This window comes from Macaca fascicularis, chromosome 15 (genome assembly GCF_037993035.2).
Source record: "Macaca fascicularis isolate 582-1 chromosome 15, T2T-MFA8v1.1".
In the NCBI taxonomy this organism is placed as follows: domain Eukaryota; kingdom Metazoa; phylum Chordata; class Mammalia; order Primates; family Cercopithecidae; genus Macaca; species Macaca fascicularis.
The window spans coordinates 50865873-50889780 of record NC_088389.1 but is presented as its reverse complement, the minus strand read 5'-3'; positions in this window follow the sequence as shown (position 1 = coordinate 50889780).

Genomic DNA, 23908 nt, shown 5'->3' with positions numbered 1-23908 from the left:
TGTAACAATGCATACTTCTATCAGCAATGGTATATGGGAATGCTTATTTTCCCCATGCTTTCACAAGGAAAGGAAAGTATTAACTATATCACTTGTAATTCAGTTTCAAGTAATAGGTAACTAACCCAAAGGGGCTTAAATTTAAAAGGGAGTTTATTTGGCTCACATAACTGAACAGTCCAAGAGTAAATGTGTATCCAGATAGGGCTTGGTTCACAATATATGTGAATCAATCCATGGAACAGAAGAATTAATGAAGGGCAAGAAAAAAGAAATATATATATATTATATATGCATATATATATTATATATATGCATGTGACACAATATTTTAATTTTTTCCCAATATATGCAAAATACGGCATTTTACTAGCATTTTTCTAACCAAAGTTGGTCGAAGTGAGATTTGAATACAAATCAAATGACTCAAATTCTTTTACCAATACCCTGTACTATATCCTTCATATCCACTCCTTTTGAAATCCTGAACTATAGAAAGCCATGAAAGAAATAAAATACTGTCTAGCAGTTCTACGAAGATAACAAAAGATTTAGAAATTCTGCCTGGGAAAACTTAGTGATATGCTAAATTTTTACAGCCTATAAAATAATGTATCTTCTCAAGAACAATTAAGGGTTTAATTGTTGCCTTTTGTTGAGGAGGAATCATGGAAAGATACTGAGTAGCAGGCAGAAGAAAGGAATCAAATTAGAGTCAGAAGGAATCAGTTTAGTCACAAAAGTTATATTTCTCAACAGAAAAAGTCCCATACAGGGCTGGGTGTAGTCGGTCTGTGTTGCTTGTCTGCCCTGCACCCTCCTCCAGTTCACACAGTCCTGATGGAATTGTGAATATTACATCATCCTCCTCCCAACTCGAGAGCCATCGTGTGACCCAGGCCAACCAATCAATATGCCCCATCCCTCTGGTCATGGTGAACGGTTCTAAGACGGGCCTGTGACATAAGTGGAGCCCATTAGAATCCTCCTTAGGACTTTTCTGCCAGAGTAATTAGAAGAGAATATCTCTTTCCCATTGGGGTTGATAGCCTGTCATCTTCATGAAGCCAGCTGTAGCCCTGAATTTCCAACTCGTGTGGTCAATACATTTCCTATTTTGCCTGGGCTGCTTTGTTCAGTTTTCTGTTTTCCAACAAAATGCTTTTAAGCAATATAGTGGGTGACTCACAAGTCTGTTGTAGCTCCTTCTTCTGAGGCTATTAGTATGAGAGAACTTATGTGCAGAAGGAGGATGGTCAATGACACCTCTAGAGGTTGGTTGCATCTCATCAGGGATCTGTCTGATGGTGGATGTAATGGAAATAAAAGAGAATGCAAGGCTGGTGTGATTCTCACTTCAAATTCTCAGAAATGCATTCATTGATCCCACATTATCTACATACGATTTCAGAACTCATAGGTGAGATACATTTAAGTGACTTATAATACATATTGAATAAAGCTATAATCTTTTTTCCTTTGCTGTGTAAGAAAAGAAAAGTTGATTCCTATTTACAATTATTCATACAAACCAGATTCTAAACCAAGTGCCAACTGCTATGTGATTAGCCAAAACAGTCCTTCTTAAACAGTCCTTTCTAAAACTCAGCTAGTAGAGTCAATTTATCCATCAGGATGTGAGTTGGAAGCCAGGCTATGATGGTTGGAATCATAGCCAAGTTAAAGCCTTTCTGAGAGCCTTTGTAGCTCGGGGTTTGAAGGGAACAGAAGGAGCTGAATTGAGCTCTAACCCGAAGGTGTTTAGATTCTACGGAGGAGAATAACGTCAGGCTATAATAAGAATGGCCACCATTTGTGGAGCTGCTTCTACAGGCTAGGTACACTGCACGTGTTATCCCATTTAATCCTCAAAAATATTTGGTAAAGGAGGTATATTTAATCCATGAGTATTCACATGGGGAAACTGAGGCTCACAGAAATCAAGGTTTGTCCAGAGTTACCTAACTGGTACATGCAGGATCTAGGAGTCATGACCAGTTCTAGCTTGTCCCGGATCTGTGCCTTGGGTCTCTTCCCTAAACTCCATGTTTTCTCACAGCGTTATGTGGCCATTTACAGCTAAGTATATTAAGTTTTGACTTAAGGCATTCCTTCCAGAACTAGACTTCTAGCCAAGACCTCTGAAGGAATCAAATTGCATCCACAGTTACTAGAGTATTTCTTGGTCTTCTCTTCCAGAAGGGTGTTCTTCTAGAGCAACTGTTTACTGCCTTGAAATGCACTTATAAAATCTCAGTTCAAGGGTTGTGTATCTCCCAGGAGACAAATGGCTTTTTTATTCCTTGCCACTAGCTTAACACTGCATTATAGCTGCTCATAACAAGTCATGGTATGCTAATTTATGAGTCATGTGACACACTCAATTCATATTATAGACATTGCCCTGATTATATATGTCTCCTTAACTGAAATGTTTACATAGTTGTGATGGAATCAATTTTATTAATTTTGCAGCATTCACAGATTTCTCCTCTTCCCAAGACTGCCAGAGAGATCCTGTAATTACCTGCCCAGTTTTTCTTCTTAGGAAACACGAGAAAAGAATAGAATTCCTCTAATTATTTTCTGCTTGTTTGTGCCTCTGTAAATTTGACTCTTCTCAGAGATGAAACCACCTGGGACACAGCTTCTTTAGCGTTGCACAGTGACACCTGCGAATAGTTAGCAGCACAGCAGGTACAGAAGCACACACACCTGGTGGCAGGGCAAGATGGGGTGATTCCTGGAGCCAGATCATCCCTGATGTGTTCCTTACAGTGTTATCAGGGGGATTACAGGAAATCATATACACAAAAAACTGTTTCTTAACTGCAAAGCCCTGTGCAAACGTGAGCTGTTAAGCCAGGTGGTGTGTGCAATGGAGATTACCTTTTGCTGGGGGGTAATCATTTCAGTTTATATAACACTTATCACTCCAGGAGCCCCAGGCCCTTGTGAATAGTATCCTGAGAAATATCACTTGAAATAAAATGCACATGCATAAACAGAGTCTAGCAAATGGAGGCACCAATTATGATGACAATGACGAAGGTCTTAAATGAGAACATAAACATTTTGACATGTCAGCTCCCAAGGATGTTGCCACTGTAGTCACAACACCTATCGAGGGAAAAATCAATTCGCAACGTTAATGTTTCCCATGAGTGTTGACTGTTCGGGGGACGGGGGAGGAAGAGGGAAACAAAAGTGGAAAAACATTTTAAAATATGAATTTTATTTTCCATAGCAGTATATCAGAAAACTTAAATATAACTCCACAACTCTTTCAAGAGTTTCTTTTTGTTTTCCAATGGTAACGGGAGAGAAAATAAGCTGTCATTATCGGAATGATCAAACACAGAGAGAAAAGAGGCAGAGGTAAGTAAAACACCAATTACAGCGTTGCCAATCTGTGTGAATTGGGCTTCTTCCAAACAACAGTGCAAATGGATTTGAGGACGTGGGGAAGGGGATGTGGAGGGGGCAGGGAAGAGAGAGCTGCCAAAATACAAGACAGGGAGGCTTAGAGAAATTGCCCCTTGGCGCTCTGGCAGCAGTTTAATCAGCCAGAGCCCTGTCCATTCCCATGCACCAATTCCATTGTGTATGTTCACTTGCAGATTTGGCTTCTGGCTTGCTCTCTTTGTTTGGGTAGCTAGGCATGAAAAAGAATCATCTGCAACCAGAGCTCAACTTAATTCCCAGTTCCTCTCTGGAAACTATCTGTTGGCATCATGAAATGTTCTGTGTAAAAGGCCATGCTTTGACTGATCAAAAGTGGGATTTCAGACCCTCCACCAGAGTCTTTGTGGATGAAGCTAAGCCAATTCTCGGAAAGTGACAGAAGAGCCCTGAACCTCTGGCATAATTTGCATCTCCCCAGCATCTCACTGTTCCTGCCAATGACAAACAGGAACCCCCGACAATTTTTCCTCTCTCTCCTGGCAATGCAAAGATGGCCCAGCTGTTTTCTCACTATAAAAAGACACTCACTTCTCTCTATCACTCCAGCCTATTGCAAAAGGTCTACTTACATTACTGATTGAACGACCATGTATCATATGAAAAATCACAGAAGAAATTCACAGGAGAGGCTCTAAGATTTCTGACCATTTTATCCACATCCCAGCGTCTACATCTGAGCATGATGCTCAGTAGACATTGAATGAATGAAGGATGAGAAATTTGGAAAAATACTGCATTGTCTACTGTTTTCAGAAATCTTTATGCAGGGTAATTTTAATGTCTGCCATTTTCCCTTGGGTCAGGGAAGCCACCGTATGATATAACTGCTTTGATTTGTATTGTGTACCTACTAGGTTCAAGACATATTCAGGAGTGTTCTGAAAAACATAATAGAAATTGACAGAAAAAAATGACTAGACTTCCAGTAAATATGAAAGATGTAATAGAGAAGTTTGCTTTCCTTTTTCCAAGCCCCTCTAAAATGACAGGAAAAATAAAAATAAAACATAGATCCCCAAAACAAAGGAAACAGAAAGGGAAATGACCACAGATGATAGACAGCCACAAAATTTTGGACATGGCAACCCAAGAGGGTAGAGGGATGAGGCTATGGGAGGAGGAGTCAACCAGAAGAAGCAAACCAATTTATACCTCAGAATCCCCAGAACGTGCCAGGAATTGAGGATGCCAGCTGCCCCTGAAGGCAAATTGAAAACAAGACAGTTGATTACAAATCTTTGTAAGGAGTAGGCAAATTCCAAGGTCTCCTCATTAACCCTTTGTGGCCAGGTAGCCAACTCTTCCTACTCCAGCAGAACACAAAAGATGTCCTCCCTGGAGATGTGGATGAACAGGTATTCCAGACTTGGGAACACCAGACACAGCTAAGGTACCACAATTAAATGGAGAAACTAAGCAAAAAATTACATCATAAACAAAAAGTCTGACCCAACTTCACCCCCTTCTTTATGTCAATTCTCGGAAATACTGCATTGTCATTAAAGCTTAAAACCATAGACAGGAGAGAGAAAACTAGTCATAAATAAGTAGAAATAAGAATAGCATCATCTTCTCAATAGCAACAACAGCAGCTTGATCTCAGTTTACTCTGATTCAATCCCACCCTCACGTACCTCCAAATACTTGGTTTTGTGGCTTTGACTTCATACATAGACTCCTATAAAATACTGGTGTTTGCCTCTTAAAGCATAGCATATCCATCCAGCCCCTGAAATGGCCTTGGCTCTCATCCTAAAGAGATATTAAGAAGCAGCCTTAACAAAGGAAAAGATCAGTGTGATTGTACCCCTAGACTTTCTATCTGGATAGTACTTTACTCTTAATTCCCTGTTCTCCTCTTTTGATTATAACCTAATTGGCAACTGTAGCAGCCAATCCCAGATATGTTCTTGATTCCTGCAATGTAGCCAAAGGCTGACTTTATCACATTCTCCTTTTTTTTTTTTTCTTTTGCTGGTGATGGAAGGAGCAATTGGATCATGAGCTTGGTTTGATGATTAAATAAATGGCTTGGTGACATTTGGAGTGGCAGCTTTCCAGATCTGCAATCACCACAAAACTGCAGACACAGAAAACGAACCTAGGGTGGAGTTGCTGGGTTCAGAAACCATAGATTGGATATTACCTCACCATTAGAACATCAGTCTTGATTTCCCTTTCTTGGCTGCATTTAGGGGCTAGATGCCAGCTCCTCCACAACTATGTAATGAAGACAAGAAGGTGATAGAAAGAAAGTCCACCACAGTTTATGGAGCCTGCAGAAGCCAGTGTTCTTGACACATACTGTCATCCTGTCGTTACAAGTATTATTTTTATAGTGGAGGAGGAGGAAGAAGAGGAGGAGATCAAATTTTTTAAAAAAAGATCTCATCTTTTTAGGTGAGAAGATGGAGAAGATGATTACATTTGCTTTCAGCAAACCAATGGAAAAGTCAATTCACATGATCTGAAAAGGAAAACGGGAAGCTAATTGTTCTATACCAGGCAGAATTTAAGAAATACAATTCCTAAGGACTCCAGTGGATACAGCTCTGGTTCCTGGACTTCATGTTTTGGCTTGGTCTTTCTGCTTTTTCAATTTTGTCACTGGTAGGACTGGTCCCACTTCACCCATGAGGAGGAAATTTACACATTTCCAAGGTTAAAATGCTGAGTTAATTAGAGAAAGTGGTGTTATTAACTGAATGGCAATAAAGAAGCAGCAGAATTGAGGGAAAGGAGACGATAAGTTTGTTTTGGGGCATGGTGAATTTGAGATTTCTTGCACAACATTCACACTGAGGTTCTGATGAGCTCTGAAGTTGTCACATGTTAACTAGAAAACAGATCTCCCAGGTGTGGTGGCTCACACCTGTAATCCCAGCACATTGGGAGGTCGAGGCGGGCAGATCACTTGAGGCCAGAAGTTCAAGACCAACCTGGCCAACATGGCAAAACCTTGTCTCTACTAAAAATGCAAAAAATTAGCCTGGTGTGGTGGCAGGTGCCTGTAATCCCAGCTACTTGGGAGGCTGAGGCACAACAATTGTTTGAACCTGGGAGGCAGAGGTTGCAGTGAGCCAAGATCACACCACTGCACTCCAGCCTGGGCAACAGAGTAAGACTCTGCCTCAAAAAAATAAATAAATAAATAAAAGGAAAAAAAAACTGGGATCTAAGCTCAGGGCATCAATCAAGTTTAGTCTGGTAGATTTGATTAGAGGATAAAATTAAAGCCATAATCTTTGGTAAAACCATCGTTGGATAAGGTGAAGAGTTTTAAAAAAAAGAAAGGCTGTTTCAGGGCACAGCTAGATTATGCTACATTAACAACCCCAAAATCTCAGTGACTTAATACATGACAGGTTAATTTCTTATCCATTCTTTATGTCAAGAGCTGACTATGAGTTCTGCTCAGCCTCATCTCACCCTGGGATTTGAGCTGATAAGCAAACCACCCACCTGGAACATTGCTAGTTTCTACAGCAGAAAAAAAGGGGGATCTCATGCTGGCAATTAAATGTTCTAGCCCAGATGTGACAGACATTATCTTGCTCATATATCACAGGCCAGGAGTCATCACATAGCCCCACTCAACCACCAAGGAGGCAGGAATTGTCATCCAACCACGAGTCTGGAAAGAGGCGTGCTGCCATCAGTGAGCCACGTTAATAACTACCTTAAGGCCCAGGGCAGAATTCATATAAACATGCTGCTTCAGAGATGTAAGAACTAAGAGTTAGCATAGAAAGAAGTTAATGAAAGAACCATCAGACATAGGAGGAGGACCAAGAGAGCAAGAGTCATGGATGAGCAGGAGGAAGAAGAGGCAGTAAAGAAAGAGGCAAGTGATCAACGCAGTAGTTTCTGATAGGAAGGTGTACCCGGCCCAGTAAGACAGACAGATGTAAGAAGGCCAACCAGTTATCTCATAAGGAGAGCTTCAGATGGCATTCATCTCCTTGATGGATTTCTCAGGATCACAATTTCTTTGCCTCTGCCCAACCCTAACACCACATCTAACCTTAGTTATTATGATGCACACATGGGGTTGCCTGTTGCCACTGAGCATTCTAAATGTCTAATCCAAACCATCTTGCTCTGGTGTCATTCTTACTAAGCAGACTACTGCTTATGGTTTGGCTTCCCTTGAGTATCTATCTTCTGTAAGACAAAATGTTAGTCATACAGACTTAGAGCATTTCAGACCACATGACAACTCCACCTTTAATTGAGTAAGTTTAAAACCCAGTATTCTGATACTTCAGTGTGATGAACGTGGTATATATGAGTCTCTGGCCGAATGGTTCCACCCCTTATATACAGGCAATTGTAAGGCCCATGAGCCTTATGTGTAATATCTGATTTTTCTGTGAGCATTTAGCAATAAAGAAAAAGCCAGTAAAGGCAAATTTCCTACTGAAGAGAGACAGAGGGGGGAATAAAAAGAATTCAAGAAAGGGGAGAAGTGGATAACAAGGAATTAGGCAGTAAATGAAATAGGGAAAATAGAGACCGTGAGTGGAGACGGCAATTTCAGACATTTTTTAAAGAGTTTGGTGGGCTTTTTGTTTTTGCTGAATTTAAAATGGGACTGCAGGCCCAGCTTGGTTTCTCACACCTGTAATCCCAGCACTTTGGGAGGCCAAGGCAGGCAGATCACTTGTGGTCACGGGTTCAAAACCAGCCTGGCCAACATGGTGAATGGTGAAACCCCATCTCTACTAAAAATACAAAAATTAGCTGGGCATGGTGGTGGACTCCTGTAATCCCAGTTACTTGGGAGGCTGAGGCAGGAGAATCACTTGAACCTGGGAGGCAGAGGTTGCAGTGAGCCAAGATTGCACCACTGCACTGCAGCCTGGGCAACAGAGCGAGACTCCATCTCAAAAAATAATTAATTAAATAAAATAAACTGGGACTGCAATTGTTTACAGACTACGAAGTGAATATAATTTGGCAAAAAAATTAAGGTTATTGATGGTGGCATGCAAATACCAATAGAAATAGAAAAATCTGATACATATTTGGCTTCTGGCAAATACCTATTTCTAAAAATAAGCATGCTGGGAATTGCTACATAAATTATATTAGGTCAAGATTATATACTACAATACTGTATACAATATGCGTTATAATAAATTATAAGATGTTATAAAATGATACAGTACACTTCAGTCATCAAAACTAGATTGTTAGTGATTATTACATGACACAAGAAAAAAAGATGGCGGCTATATAATGTTCAGGGAGTAAAACAGCAGGATTTTTTCAAAGTATGTCCACTATTTTATCAGCTTTGAAAAGTAGAAAAGACTGGAAGATCTCAAGAATGAGCATGGAAGTGATAGTGTGATTATGACTGATTTTTATTTTATTCTTTATACTTTCCTGTGATATTCAAATTTTCTATAATGAACTTAGAGTTATTTTATGATAATGTAGATTATATAGAGAAGCATGCTTCCATTAGCAATTCTGTTTTTCAATTATTTTTGTTAGTTATACTGGAATTAAAAACTCATTCGATACATTAAATGTAACATTCTTAAATGCTGAGGGTGTATATACTCCCAACTGCTTTTAAAATGAAGTTGTAATTAGATATAATAAGAGAATTGAGACTAGAAAAGCTCTCTGAAGGTAATAGCAAAGGCATAAAATACCCTATTTCAAATATTGTGAAATACTATATGAATGACAATCTTTGGGATGTATTTTACAAAATACCACACATATAAATTAAAACTTGACTTTAGATCCACTCATAGATTTTAATACAAATAAGCAAACTAATAATGAAAATAAGATTATAGAGGCAACAGTGCACCTGCCAAGGAGAATATACTATTTTCTTTTCTTTTTTCAAGACAGGATCTTGCTTTGTCACTCAGGCTGGAGTGCAGGGACACAATCACAGCTCACTGCAGCCTCGACCTCCAGAGCTCAAGTGATCCTCCTACCCCAGCCTCCCAAGTATCTGGGACTGTAGGCACGTGCCGCCACACCTGGCTAACTTCTTATTTGTTTGTTTGTTTATTTTAGGTACAGTATTTTACTATGTTGTCCAGACTGGTCTCAAACTGCTGGACTCATATGATCCTCCCCCACTGGCCTCCTGAAGTGCTGGGATTACAGGCGTGAGCCACCACACTGGGCCTATACTATTTTAACATATGTGTTAACTAACAATACTCTTAAGTATAGTTCCAAGCTCCATTTGGCAATATAGAATAAATGGAGGGTTTGCTCACATCTGATGATCTGACTTTCTCTGTGAAGACTGAAGCAAGATCATCCGAGTGTAAGGAAGCAGTGTGAAGCTCGGAAATTAAGGAAGCTAGAGATGCTTAAGGTAGCTTTGCAGAGAATAGGAGAGCGTGTCCACCAGACAAATGTTATAGTATTGCCAAGGCTTAAAGGTTGAGACCTAGCTGTGGATGATTGAGACGATTCATGTATTTAATGATACTAATAGAATGATCCCCGTGAGCAAACTGGTCTCCTAGGATGCAAAAAGAAAATACATTTATTCTTCACCTCCAACTGCCCATTAGAATCTTCTTTTGGGCCAGTTCTTTTCCCCTCCCCGACTTCAAATGAAATAATAGAAAGGTCTTTGGACTCTCTGATCATCTCAGATTATAAAATGCCCTCTGGTCACTTCAGCTCCAAACCACAACCTCGGTTTATAAGTTAATCTGCCCAGAAACTCCCAACTTCATTGCAGGCTTGGAAATGCTTTAGACTAAGGGGCCTATAGTGGGGAATGAGATAGCCATCTCTGTGTTGCCTTTAATGCTACTTCTCCCTGACCCTGACTTTGTTTCCCCAACACTTAGCTACCAATGGGTCTTCCAGGATGGGAAGCAGAGACAGCAGGAAGGGAAGAGGAAGAAAGGTCTTATTTGACCTTTCTTATAAGATATAAGCTGGTGTAGCTGCCCTCTGGCTCTGGCTGATGTTTCAAGCTGACTTTTATGCTCTTATTTCAGTATCTGTGGCCTCCTCAGACACTTACCTTCTGGACCTGTCCGACTGGAATTACTTCACTCAAGTAGTACCTCTCCTTTAAGCATCTGTTTACAATCTCCCTCTACTTCTCTGTCCAGTGAGACCTTCATCCTCTTTTTGTCAAGGACACCTCCTCCATTCCAGGAAGCCCTCTGGGATAGAATTCTTTTTAAAACAACTCAGACTCACATTCATACTGTGGATTTTATTTGATCCCCAGAAAAATACAATTTTGGCCTGGCATAAGCCAAAAAGTGCTTACATCCTAAATGCAGTGCTCTGCTGTGCTGACACAGTTCACTTCAGCCAGCCTCTCACTCAAAGACTTTCTCTTTTGGCATGAGTCAATGCCTGCCTGTGTCTCCAGGTTTCAAAAGATATCTATCAAGATCTCTTTGAAGTTCTCACATGGTGGAGGGTCTGGGGGCGGGGTGGTAAGGAGTGTCATATAGGGAGAATTCACAGCTAAAGGTAAAGTACAGATCACAAAACCTGTTTTCAAGCACGTTCTTTAGAAGTCATTGATAGATGGGCTAATACTTTGCCTTGGAATTTGACAGTATTTGGCATCTTTGGTTTTGGGCCTCAGTGAAAACTAGAACAAAGAGTTCTATTTTAACTCTATCTTCCTTCTATGCAGTTTCTCCAGTGCTGCTCAGCCTCCTAGTAGAAGAGAAAGATGGTTGGGTTCAAGTTGTGTCAAATAGAAATGATAAAAAATAGAGCAACAAGGGGCTTTGGGCTCTGGCAAGAGTGATTGAATTGATGCATCATAGAATCAAACTGGAGAAGGAAGAAAGGAAGAAGATCAGTGGCCTAAAGGGCTCAGAAGTTTGGAGAATGTAGAAGAAATAGTTGAGTAAACATTCTGGAAAGATACCTTAACAGCTGATTGGCTAAAGGAAAGGGAGACAAGATAAAGTGGAACGGTCTTTGGGGTTCAGAGCCTTATGGATGAGACAGATTATGGAATCATTCACAGGATTAGAGTACTGGGGAGGAGAACTGGTTTTCAGGGCATAATGATGAACTTCATTTTGAACAAACTGAACAGGAGAGGATAATGAGACATCTAAGTGGCATGGAGGGCTGGAGTTCAGAAGAACCACAGGATTCAAGATAGACCTTTCAGAGTGAAGACCAGAAACATTACCGGGGGTCAGGATTCAGTGACACCTCCAAAGAAGAAAGTGAGAAGACTGAAATGCAGTCTTTGAGGACCATTTTATTAAAGGAAAGGGTATAACAAAGAACCTGTTAACACAGAAGAAATGGAGTTCTCTGTCATCCAAGACAAAGAGCTGCATCTGAGTCAAGGTAATCTGCTCTGAATAGTGCTTCATCCAAAAATATCTCCCCTTTTTTTCCCCAATCATCTTTATTGTCTGGTTATGCAAATAAACCTTCTACCTCTTAAGCCTCAGGTTCCACACCCATAAAATGAATACAATATTAGTATCTACCTTCCATGGCTGTGACGAGGATATAGTGAGGCAAGAAGTGATATGCCTGGCACAGAGTACAAACCCAACCAATGTGAGCTACCCTTATCATTGTCGTTATTATTATTCATCAATTTGCCTCTGTTTAATCAATAATCATTCCTTTACAAGATAAGAATCCCAAACTTCCAAATACTTTGTCATTTTTTTCACTCATCACTTAGCCTTTCTGTCTGATGCAAATGGCACGGAGAAAGCGGGAATGACACAAACATTCAATCATCACAGATTGCTGTTACCCTGGCATGGTTAAGATAAGTATGTTGCCGTCAGGATACTGGTTTGACTCTCAAGTCTGATGTTCAGTGGTTACTCTTTCCTCTTAGGGACTGTGCTTAAGGTTTAGAGACATCGCCATCATCTAGATGATGGTTGCTCAATTGAAACATTTATTTGCTGTATTGGTTTTCTATTGCTGTGTAGCAAACTTAATGGCTCTAAACAACACCCCATGTATTAGCTCACAGTTCTGTAGGTCTGAAATCTGGGCACCACATGGTCAAAATCAAAGTGTAAGTTGTGCTGTGGTTCCCTGAGATGCAAGGCCCTCCTACAAGCTCATAGTTGCTAGAATGCAGTTCTTTGTGGTTGTAGGACTAAGGTTCTGCTTTCTTAGTAGCTGTTGACTGGGGACCTGTCTCAATTCCTAGAGGCTACTCCTCTCCATCAGCAGGTCACTACATAGCTGTATGCTTTCTTCCAGGCCAGCAGTTACGTTTCTCTCTGATTTCTTCCTCTACTACCAGTCAGAGAAAAGGCTCTGCTCTTAAAGGACTCACCTGATTGGGGCAGCCCACCAAAGACAACCTCCCAATTGCCATATAGCATCATAATTAAGAGACTGATACCTCATCAGATTCCTATCTTCCACCCACACTCAAAGAGGAGGGGATTACATAAAGGCAAGGGTCATTGGAGGCTGTCTTAGAATTCTACCACATTTACTTATGGAACAGTGTTTATGTCCTAGGCATTGCACAAAGCACTGTAGGGGCAAAGATACATTACAGTTGACTTTGAGATGTTCACGCTGTAGTCCTTTAACCACATGTGGCTAATGAGCATTTGAAATGTGATTGATCTGAATTGTGCTGTGCTGTAAGTGTCAAATGCACAGAGGATTTCAAAGAATTAGTACCCAAACAGACTGTAAAATATCTCATTAATATTTGTGTAATGACTACATATTAAAGTGATAACATTTAGGATATGTTGATCTAAAAAATATATATTATTAAAATTAATTTCATCTGTTCTGTTTACTTTTGTAAAGTGTCTACCAGGGAACTTCCAATCACATAAGTGGCTTTCATTATGTTTCTGTTGGACAGTGCTGGTCTAGATCAAGAAAAACAATAATCACTTCAGAGTGTACTATGTGCCATGACAGGAGAAGCCAGCAGTGTTTTGGGGTCATGAGAGGGAGTGGTCAGTTTAGCTGGGGAAGAGAGTGAAAATAGGAAAGACTTCAACTATTCGGTTTCCTATTCAGCAGATAAAGTAGAGTATGATTTTCTATGCAAAAAATCGTTTCCCAAGAGATAGAAATCCTTTATATAAAACTGCAGAATAATTACTAGAGACTTTTTATTTTAGAAGGCACAATTCAGAGCAAAATTTTAAAACAAATACAAATGCCCAAATGCACATTAGCACTTTTCTGACAAACCTTTAACTGTTCTGCCTCCGCCTGCACCTTTCTTGTCTTTCTCTTGGACACCAGCACACACAGCTAATTCCCTCTCTCTGAGCTACTTTGTAGGGTCAAAAGTTTCCAGTTGCTCATCACCAAAAGCAGCCTATCTTCAAAATTCCTCATAAGCAGTGATTCTCTGGCTTTTGATCTCTCCAATAGAGGGCAGCTATTACCAGTTTAATTGGAGAGTAATTACCTTCTTGGCCCTCCCACTTAGTTCAAACAGCTCTCTTTGGCTTCCTAGCTTACGACAAATCAGAAAAAGAAAGAAATATTGAAATGTGATCTATAAAACTTTTTTCTAGTGGCTTTTTGTCCCATTGGGAGTTTCTCTATCAGTTTTTGTTGTTGTTGTTTTGGACTTGGCCATGCTTCCCAGAAGGATCCATGTGAATATTTTGTACTCATTAGACAAATACTTTTACATGCAAATGGTTAATACTTGTTAAGTACATGCTATGTATTAGATGCCTTGCTAAGTACATTTAATTTTTCAGCTCAAAAAAGTGACAATAATAATATAATACTAAAAGTTAGAGTGCTTGCTGTATGCCAGGTACTTTTCTAATCTTTTATTTGTGATGAAGTTAATTTAAGGAGTTAAGGCTCAAGTGAGTCAAGAGATGGGAAGTAGTAAGAATAGTGTCTAGCACTAAGTATTCAATAAATGTTAATATTTAATCCTCACAAAGACCCTGTGTCATAAAAAATATTGCTATTATTCCTATTTTACAGATAAGTAAACTGAGGCTTAAAGAACTTAAGGTCCTTGCCCTAGATCAGTTGTTCTCTTTAATGTGCCCCAAATATCATCTGGAGGGTTTCTGAAAACACAGATTGCTGGGCCCCACCCTGAGATTCTCATGCAGTAGGTCTCCAGCGGGCCTTGGGGATTTGCATTTCTAACAAGTTCCCCGGTAATGCCCATGATGCTGCCCAGAGGATCTCACTGCTCTGGATCATTGAGTAAATAAAGATTTCACCCCTGGCCGGGCACAGTGACTCATGCCTGTAATCCCAGCACTTTGGGAGGGCGACGTGGATGGATCACCTGATGTCAGGAGTTTGAGACCAGCCTAGTCAACATGGTGAAACCCCATCTCTACTAAAAATACAAAAATTAGCCAGGCATGGTGGCAGGTGCCTGTAATCCTAGCTACTTGGGAGGCTGAGGCATGAGAATTGCTTGAACCCTGGAGGCGGAGGTTGCAGTGAGCCTAGATTGCGCCACTGCAATCCAGCCTGGGCAACAAGAGCAAAACTCCCTCTCAAAACAAAACAAAACAAAAAAGATTTCACCCCAGCTCTTCATACTCTGCACCAGTATTCAACACTCTCTCTTTGTCATGTTATATTAATGGAACTTGAAATGTCTAACATTCAAGCTAATGTCAGAACTTAGACAACTTTAAGTAAAGCATAAAAGATTTTAAAGAGACAGTAGAAAATGGCTGGCTCACATTAGATAGGAAAAGTCTGAACCAAACAGAGCATCAGCTCTCTTTCTAAGGAGCGTACCATTCATAGATTCTCATGAATAAGGGTCTTTTGCTCACTTCCAGCATTGCTATTTTTTAAAGTTTTCTGTTTTAGCACCTCATAGATGAGTTTTAGCTACCCATGTATGCTGGCAAAGCTGAGTAATATCTGTTCTGGATAGGTATGTAGATGGACCTTGCCACGCAACTTATGGCTTGTTTGTGTAGAAGAGTGATACACAACACCTTCATGAGAAGTGTTTTCTGCAGAAAGGAAAGGAGGGCTGCGGGATTGAGAGGAATTTACAATGCTTTTAATTAAAAACCAATGTTTGTGTTCTTAAATTTTTGAAGCAATTCTAGCAAAAATTTTTGAAGCAATTCTAGCAAAATGTTGGGATTTGTTAAAACTGACTGGTAAGTACATAGGCATTTATTATACTCTTCTGGATATTTTTCTAAATCTTTGAAATGTTTTCTAACTATATATTTTTCAAAGGCCCAATGCCTTCTATTTACTAAAAACAAAAACAAAAAAACAAAACAAAACAAAAAACAGAGAGCACAAACAGATACAGCCCCATCTCCCACAGGAATTACTGTCTCCTAAAGGAAGTAGCCCATAATCAAATAATCATAGATAGGCATGTAGTTACAAACTGCCATCAGTTTTACAAAGCTAAGGGCTAGAGTGCTATGAAAGCTTCTAACCCTGGTACCTGACTAGGACTCTGAGTCAAGGAATGCTTCTCTGAAGAAGTGGAAATTCAGCTATGAGCTGAAGGCTACATAGGTGTTAACTAGGACACATGGGTTAGGGCACAAAAAGAACTATAAAAAGGCCAGGTAAGGTCAGGCGCAGTGGCTGACACCTGTAATCCAGCCCTTTGGGCTGAGGCAGGGGTATCATTTGAGGTCAGGAATTCAAGACTAGCCTGGCCAACATGGTGAAACTCCGTTTCTGCTAAAAACATAAAAAAATTAGCTGGCATGGTGGTGCACACCTGTAATCCCAGTTAAGAGACTGAGGCAGGAGAATTGCTTGAACCCAGGAGTCAGAGAAATAAAAGAAAAAAGAAAAGAAAAGAGAAAAGAAAAGAAAAAGAAAGAAAGGAAGGAAGAGAGAGAAAGAGAGAAGGAGGGAGGGAGGGAAGGAAGGAAGGAAGGAAAAGAAAAGATAAAGAGAAAGGGAAGGAGGGAGGGAGGAAGGAAGGAAGGAAAAGAAAAGATAAAAGAAAGAGAAAGGGAAGGAAGGAGGGAGGGAGGGAGGAAGGAAGGAAGGAAGGGAGGAAGGAAGGAAGGGAGGAAGGAAGGAAGGAAGGAAGGAAGGAAGGAAGGAAGGAAGGAAGGAAAAAGAGAAAGAGAGAGAAAAGGGAGAAAGAGAAGGAAAGAAAGAAAACAGAGTGGAACTACAAATGTTAAACCTTGAGTATTAAGAATCTGTTCTATAACCAGTGTCACAATGGCAAACTAGCTCTCCAAAATAGCTCTCCAAAACATGTAATTAAATCAGAAGAAAACTATGATTTCAATCTAACCTTAAGTTTGTAAATCTCATTCATCCTTTGCTTCCTTATGCATAGAATGAAGAATCCCTTGAAGGGATGAAATGATCATTATTTTATGAAATGAGGTATTTTTATGATCAAGATTTAACTTGTGCTCATTAACGGTTATAGCTTTCTAGTTTCATTGTCAGGGTGTGGGGACACAAAACATCTGCCATCTGCTTGCTAGTGATTGCTGACTCGTAAAATGGCATTTTCCCTCTTTTTACATAATCATCACTGATACTGGTTAAGTGATTTGACTTTGTCTTTTTAACACTTAGTCCTGAGCCTACTGTGAGGAGTCATCTAATAAGTCAAATATCTGTATAACTACCGTAAGCATTTTTTATATTCCAAGTTTTTTCCTCTAGGACCTAAGATTAATTCTACCATTAAAATTTTAGGTACCTGATTTTCTAGAGCCACTCTAGGTACTGGCTTACTGTATGCAATTGTCTGAGGTCCTCAGGCATCCCTGGCTTTCTAAAGAAGTTTAAAAGATAAATAATAATAATAATCAGGGCTGATGCTATCTCACGAATCCCAGTTTGGTATACCATAGCTGTTTCTAAGCTTTTATGCTTCAAGTTATACAGAAAGTAGAATTTCCCAGTTACAAAGTTTTGTTTTGTTTTGTTTTTAAGACTGCAATGCAAGATTGGTCCCTCTGACAAAGGGTATTAGGCAGAATCTCCCAGCGTCGTTGACAATGGGCCACAATAATTTCTCTTCTGAAATATTCCTATATGATTCGTTTATTGCACTAAATAAAAGTGAATGGTGGCACATGCTCACATGGAATATCATTTGAAATCTCTCCAAGGGCTTCTTATTACTTACACCCCATTACAGTAATTTACTGTTATATCTTATTCACTCGTGCTTGCTTCAAGAGCTGTAATTAGAACCTGGAGAGCCATCCAGGAGCACATGGCCATAGGTTGGCCATATTGCTCCAAGAGACTTTCTAAATTTTTATTATGGACATGAATTTTCAAACATACCCCAAATTAAAGAGAACAGCGAGTGAACCACCATGTACCCAACACTTAGCTTTGATAATTATCAATTCATAACTTTTCATGATCTCACCCCCTTTCCATTCACTCAGTCACGTTTTAGATTCCAGAGAGGCTTTCAAAGGAAGTCATGGAATCTTCTGTGGCAATAACAACCATTCACATTTACTTCTGGAGATGTAGACTTTCTTGTGGCCTTACAGTTTGATCACAGCCATCAAAGGAGCAATGAACACGTTCCCCGGGGCACTCTATTTACATACTCAGGGTTTTTCATCAATCATGTAAAAGAGGGTTACATTTTCAGGTCATACCAAAGTGACTCATCAAGCCAGAGGGGTGAGTCGTGGAAGACACATGACGCTCTCCAGTTTAACCTGCTGTGCAACTGTGAACACCTGTAATAGTCATCTTACCATAAATCTCTCCCTGACCTTCCTGTGACCAGAGAAACTGCTAACCAAATCCCGAATCCTACCTGTATAGTAAGAAATGATTTCAGTGTTTATTGCAGAAATCCTCTATTTGGAGAATTTAAATTTAAATCAAATTCAGAGGCAAATTCATATCTTACTTTAAAAGTAAAGCAAATCATTGGGAAAAGCACTGGGGGAGAGAGACTGAGATATAGAAAGAGAGATTCTCTTTCAATCAGCAATTCTGTGTCTATTAGTTTTTCTTGAAGAAATAAGCAAGTCTTGAAAGATGTATGTATTGGGTATTTATTGCAGTAGATTGAATATTAGGAAAATATTGAAAACAATTATCCAAAAATTTAAGACTGTGAAACTAAATTATGAAATATTCATACAATGAAATACTATGAAGTCTTGAAGAATGATAGGAAAATGTGATATATTGTTTTAAAAGTTGTATCTTCAATAAATACTGAAAAGAAGGAGATATCAGAAAAACCTGCAGATTAAAAGAAACTTATAACACTTTTTTTTTTTTTTTTTTTTTTTGATGGGGGAGACAGGTTCTCATTCTGTTGCCCAGACTGGAGTGCATAGTGTGATTAGTGTGATCATGGCTTACTGCAGCCTCAACCTCCTGATCTAAAGTGATCCTCCTGCCTCAGCCTCCCAAGCAGCTGGGACTATAGGTGCCCACCACCGTGTCCAGCCAGGGAACATATTAACCAGGTGCAATGTGCTGCATTGCCCTCATAAATCTAAGCATGCACACATACAGAATATTGAGGAAATGTAAACACTGACCAGTTACTGAATTATACTATGGAATTTTTATAATTATTTTTAAATGTGATAATGGTATTTTTTTTGAGTTCTATATTTAGAGAAAAAAATGCCATGCTGATTGGAGAATGTAAGGATATAGATGAAACAAGATTGATGAAGTTTGAAAGTTTATTATACACTTCTGTCTACTTATATACATGTTGAAAATGATCCATTTGTTAAAAAGTTTTTTAAGCTATAAAACAGTATGTATACTGTGACCCTATTTGTTAATTTATTTTTATATCTTTCTTCTTCTTCTTCTATATAAAACATGACAATATTTTGATGTAAACCTACTTTTTACTTATTCATGTATTTATTTTTTGAGATAGGGTCTCACTCTGTCACCCAGGCCTGAACACAGTGGCATGATCTTGGCTCACTGCAGCCTCTGCCTCCCAGGTTCAAGCGATTCTTCTGCCTCAGTCCCTGAGTAACTGAGATTACAGGTGTGAGCCACCATGCCTGGCTAATTTTTGTATTTTTAATAGAGACAAGGCTTCACCATGTTGCCCAGGCTGGTCTTGAACTCCTGACCTCAAGTGATCCGCTCGCCTAGGGCCTCCCAAAGTGCTGGGATTACAGATGTGAGCCACCGCGTCTGGCCCAAACATACTTTTTATAATAAATAAGTAATTTGACAACTTGAACTGATTTACACTAGATATTAATCTCTCAAAATTTGCTGTTTTCCCATTATATCTAATATACTACTGAGTTTACAGTTCGTAAACTATTAAAAATGACAGCGTGAGATGGACTCACATGTGGTCTCAAATTAAGATCTTCTATTATCATAAAGCCCATCCATCAGTTATGAGGTGACTTTTATCCTGTGGCCAGGGAGCCTGATAATTCATGCCTGGGGCAAGCAAGCAGATCAGGACAACTCACGTGAAACCCCGGACTTTCCAGTTTTCATACAAAGCTGGACCTTCATAAACAAAACAAGGAAGGAAACTGAGCATCTTAACAGGTGAATCTAGGGGAAAAAACAAACTAACAAACAAAAAAACTTTTTTAAATAAATGATTTGAATAATTTAGAAACATTTAAGGGCCATTTTGCCTAAATCAATCAGAAAATGTGATTGCCCCAGGTACCAATTTTGCTCTTTCAAGATGGCTGGATTTACCTCAGCTCTCAGAAAAAAAACCAAATCACCCCACCATAACATTTTCACACTCCTAAAAGAAGCTTTAAATGTTATTTATTTGTTTATTTTTGAGACAAGGTCTCTCTCTTTCACTCAAATTGAGTGTAGTGGCATGACCATGGCTCACTGCAGCCTCTAACTCCTGGGCTCAAGGGATCCTCCCAACTCAGCCTCCCGACTAGCTAGGACTACAGGCACGCAACACCATACCTAAATTTTTTTTATTTTTTGTAGAGATGGGGTCCCACTGTGTTGCCCAGGTTGGTCTCAAACTCCTAGATGCAAGTGATCCTCCTGCCTCAGCCTCCCAAAGTGCTGGATTACAGGCATGAGTCACCACACTCGGCCAAGATTTAAGTGGGCCTTCCTGAAAGTGAAAGTGACTGTGTGCGTATACAGTGGAACTGGAATAAATTAAATGTAATGAACTTCTCACATCGGCCTCTGTGGATGGGTGGGCTGTACTATGTACTTACTCTTGCTTAAAGACTCAACCACACGGCCTGTGCACAGGACAGACAGCAGTTTGGAAATTGGAGGACTGTGATTCTGCTCGTGCCCTCCAAGGCTCCAAACTGTTTAACTAGAAAATTCTGCTTTGCTTCTGGTGTTCGTCTCCCCTTGCTAGGTCTCTCAACTGCAGGCCTCGAGCCCTATCTCAGGTAACTAAGTTCTGCCCCACTCAACTTCTGAATCCAAGTTCATCATCTGTCCAAAGTGAGTCTTTGCCACACCAGAGTGGGGTGGAGTGGGCCTTGCTACCCTGCCCTGTAGCCAGATGGGTAGTAGGTCTGGAGGCCTCTCCCCTGATGCCTTGTCATTCACAATAGCACCTTGGGACTTCTGTTTTGGTTTTCTGAATGTTCCCCTGGCCCATACCCAGGGAGAAGCCCAGAGTTTCAGCCCCCTAGAAGTGGCCCCTTTTCTTCCTGTAGTAATCACAGGCTGAGGTCTGGCTCCCTTTGTAAGGGACCACCTGAAACCACACTGCCCCCTCCTGGTTGCCATTCCTCTTGCTATGACATCCATGCAAGCAACTGGCCACCCCTCTCCACATGAGACACCCAAAATTTTTCTTGGGATGGGATTGAACTCTAATTTGCTATACTTGTAAAACATAATTAGGACCGTAGGGTATGCCTCAGTGGTAATATCAGTCGGCAGGAGCCGACTGATAAATGTTCAGGATTTTTGCAAGTTGGACTGTTAAACACCCCAAGTATTAAAAATTTGAGTCATATAAACTTTTAATTAATCTATACTAATAAAGGTCATAATCAAAACTCATCACTTCTTCCTACATTTTACTACTGTCTATGCTCTGGGTTATTTACATTGACTGTAGTGTTATTTGTACAGTGGAAATTACTCCACTTGTCAAATCATGGTTGAATTGCAACCATCGGTTGGCTATGGAGACAAGAGTTCAGTAAAAATCAATGAAAGCATTCTGTGAGAGTCAATTGGCCATATGGGACTTAAAGGGTACTGCATATTTTATTATTATTTATAAATGGCATGCTACTCCTCCTTTTTTGTATTAATAAAATTTATAAGTTGATGTATTTTTTTTCCAGAGAACCCATTGTTAAGCATTTCCCAGAACCCCACTGTATACCATCTACCGGACTGTGAGCCCAGTTCTATTGTCTCATCCACTCTTTTGGTTCTACTCACCTCCCACATTGACTTTGAGACTGTTGGAGAGCAGGAGGCTCATTCCCAACCCACTCTTGATTTATCTCATCCATGTGGCGGGACATCAATTAGCATAACACGCCTGGCTTCAGCGCCCCACCAGACTCCTCTAGGCAAACTGACTTACCCGGTTGGTGAATTTGGAAGAAAAACTGTGTTATATATAGCTTAGCTCTTTTCCTTTTCTTAGAAGCTACCCGCAGTAGGGGCATCTTTCTCCAGAGGCAAAGCCTGCGCTGTTCTGGTGTTGCCTGAGGCTGATGGGCAAGTCGGTCAAATCCCAAAGTTTAGTTGATAAGAACTGCACTTGCTTGAAGATAGAAGTTATGCTTTCCTAAATAGCATTGATCAATAAGGAGCTACCCGTGGGTAGTAGGTATGTTGGACTCCATCTGCTGACTACTTTATTTCTCAATTGGCTCAAAAATTGAATGAAGAAAAGGAGTGCTCTTTATTGGTCCCCTTAGAAACTCCACAGTGGTCCTCTCCCATCAGCCTTTGCTCCTGAGGTCCCAGAATGCCTTGTGGCCATGCCCATGTTTCTTGGTACACATAAGCTCTTCTTTTTTTTTTTTTTCCCTTGAAACAGAGTCTCGCTCTGTTGCCAGGCTGGAGTGCAGTGGCACAATCTCAGCTCGCTGCAACCTCCGCCTCCCGGGCTTAAGCAATTCTCCTACCTCAGCCTCCCGAGTAGCTGGAACTACAGCCGCGCGCCACCATGCCCAGCTAATTTTGGTATTTTTAGTAAAGACGGGGTTTCACCATGTTGGCCAGGATGGTCTCGATCTCTTGGCTCGTGACCCGTCCACCTCGGCCTCCCAAAGTGCTGGGATTACAGGTGTGAGCCACTGTGCTCGGCCATTAGCCCTTTCTAAAAGAAGAAAAACTGACTGGCAATTTATTTTATTCTAATCCCTTTATTCTCAATATGTACATGTAATAATCATAATGTTTACATAATTGAGCCCCTTTTATATGTTAGATATTGTACATACAAATAGCAAATAGGCCTTGGAAAACAAGCGTTGTTATCACTTTACAGATGAGGAAATTATGTCCTAATGTGTTTAAGTAACTTGCTCAGGGTCACAAAGTGACTGAGCCAGTTGTTGGATGCCAAGGCCCTTGCTCTTTCTATTACAGTTTCTCTCCCTTCCCTTTCTCTTTCCTCCACCCTCATTCCACCATCTTCCTTCCTCTTCTCTTCTCTCACCCTCTCTGCCTCCGAGCCATCTATGACTGCCTTTCCTCATTGCCACATATTCTAGCCCTTTAACACGTCAGAAAATTGAAGAAGCATTTGAAACCTCAGATATTTCAGTATATTTAAAAATATCTGCAAAATCTTACCCCAGCAGCTGGGCCCCCAAGAAGCCTGGCAACGAGCAGTAGGAAAACTGTGGCTGTCTTTTTAATATCCTCCTCAGGTTTCTCAGGAGGAATGTCCAGCATCCCATTCGAGGTCCTCGGGGAGAAGGTCACAAAGAAACCAGTACATACAGAGAGAGAGGCCACAGGACTTCATCAAGCTGGGGTCCGCCCAGGCATGACCTGGGAGCTGGGCCCTGTGTGAAAAATGCAGCCTTTCCTCAGATGGAATGTGTACCCGTTACTTCTGAATCAAGGTTTCTTTCCCTGGGGTCAATAGTTGTGTAAATAGCTCAGGGACTGAGCAAACAGTTTAGCAATTACTTGGGGGAATGACTGAGAGAAGAAGAAAATATGTACATATCATGCATTCTCAACCAGGTAGTATTGCCCCCAGTGGGATGAAAACTGGTTCTTGGGAACTCAAAAAAATCCAAAGTATATCTATGATATTAAAATTTCATAGAGGGGTTGATTAAGAAAAATATGTCTTAACAGGCTCCTTAGGAAAGCAATGATTTTTTTAATGGTTGAAAAATATAAATGAATATAAAGAACTTAACATAGCATGTGACACATAGTAGGTATTCGATACATGAGAATAGTTTCTATTACAGTCATCAGTTGTTATTATGATTGTCCTACAACCTAATTAGAGAAATCATCCAGACCCATCATAGTTGGGGCAGAGAAGGTTGTACTGTGCCAAGTTTACAGA